Source organism: Lolium rigidum, chromosome 3 (genome assembly GCF_022539505.1).
Source record: "Lolium rigidum isolate FL_2022 chromosome 3, APGP_CSIRO_Lrig_0.1, whole genome shotgun sequence".
NCBI classification, from domain to species: domain Eukaryota; kingdom Viridiplantae; phylum Streptophyta; class Magnoliopsida; order Poales; family Poaceae; genus Lolium; species Lolium rigidum.
Genome location: NC_061510.1, coordinates 196,719,698 through 196,721,768, shown reverse-complemented (window position 1 = coordinate 196,721,768; position 2,071 = coordinate 196,719,698).

Sequence of the window (2,071 nt, the reverse complement as noted above, 5' to 3'; positions counted from 1 at the left end):
CCGTCACAGTATCATGCTTTATTGGGGCGACCCGCCTATACTAGGTTTATGGCAGTACCACATTATACATATATGTTGTGGAGACTCCCTGTACCCAAGGGGCCAATCACAGTGAAAGGCAGTTTCACGCTAGCTGATAAGTGCGACAAGGATTTTGTCGTCGTGGTGAACAGACAGATGCCATGGGATGGCTTAAGTTGGGGCCGAATGTGCGCTAGAGGATTCGGGTGAGGGTTTTGGTAAGGTTGGGATGGATTCCGGATGGATTTCCTAGGAACTTGGCCTTGGCCAGAGGAAGAAGAAGAAGAACACAGAACTATTTCCCCTTCAGATCTCTCTATTCCTTGATCATAAGAGGTTACAGGTTTCTGAATACAAGATTGGATATCTAGCTCGTACATAACACATGCCTGCGATAGGTGAAAGGCAGAACCAGATGGAAGAGGAAGATACAGAAGGTGAAAGTGATGCTGATGATTCCGATGAGTCTGATGATGGGGAGGAGGTGCCTATTCCTGTTAGATGGAATCATAACTTTTCATCTGCAATGACAATCAACGATGGTCTTGATTCTAACTGGGAGTATCACCAGAACAGTGTCGCCGTAGGGGCCATGTTTCCGTCGAAGCAACATATGCAGGATGCAATAATTAAGTGGGCAATGGCGAGTCAGAGGCAGCTGAGAACAACCGTGTCATCTGGAAAATACCTGACGATGGAATGTGTGGACATCAATTGTCCCGGAAGGGTGCATGGGTATGTTCCTAAGTATGACACAACATGGCGTGTGAGCGACTTTGTACCGCATAGTTGTGAGCTTGCAAGTATCCGCAATGATCATTGCAACCTGTCGTCTAATCTCATAGCTCGGTTGTTGTACACTGAAATAGTGGAAGGGCAAGCCATGAGAGTAAACGCCATCCAGAAGAATGTTAAGAAGCATCATTTTTACACCATATCTTATGGCAAGGCTTGGAGGGCTAAGCGAGAGGGCGATGGAGATGAGGTTTGGTTCGTTTCGAGACGCATACGACAGCTGTTGTTCGTTTGCTTTGCGAGACGACTGCAGGCGAGGAATCCAGACACATATGTGAACATCCAGGGACATGTTTTTGCTGGAGTCCCCATCTTACGGGGTTACGCATAGAGTCTATTTCTCGTTCGGTGTATGCATCGAATCATTCGGACTCTTGTCGACCCGTGTTATGTGTCGACGACACGTTCTCGGCTGAGTCGATACAAGGGTCAAATATTAACCGCCATTGGAATGGACGGAAACAATCAAATCGTGCCACTCGCTTTTGCTTTCGTGGAGAGTGAGAACACCGAAAGCTGGTTATGGTTTTCAGGGCGGTTGAAGATTTCAATTGTAAAGGACAAGCCGAATGTTTGCATCCTTCATGATAGACATGCAGGTATACTGAAAGCTATTAAGACACTGAAAGAGCCTGGGCAAGAAACGCCATGGATTGACATTGAGAGCCGTTGGTGCATGCGCCACCTGGGGTCCAATTTTTACACACAATTCAGGAACAAGAACCTTATGAATGTCTTCAAGAGGTTGTGCATCCAGAACCAGCAGTGGAATTATGACTTTTTGTGTAGCAAACTGATGCGTGCAATTAACACACGTCCGTTGGGAACCCCAAGAGGAAGGTGTGATGCGTACAGTAGCAAGTTTTCCCTCAGAAAGAAACCAAGGTTTATCGAACCAGTAGGAGCCAAGAAGCACGTTGAAGGTTATTGGTGGCGGAGTGTAGTGCGGCGCAACACCAAGGATTCCGGCGCCAACGTGGAACCTGCACAACACAATCACAGAACTTTGCCCCAACGTAACAGTGAGGTTGTCAATCTCACCGGCTTGTTGTAAACAAAGGATTAGATGTATAGTGTGGATGATGATGGTTGTTTGCGAAGAACAGTAAAGAACAATTGCAGTAGATTGTATTTCAGATGTAAAGAATAGGATCGGGGTCCATAGTTCACTAGTGGTGTCTCTCCCATAAGATAAGCAGATGTTGGGTGAACAAATTACAGTTGGGCAATTGACAAATAAAGAAGGCATAACAAT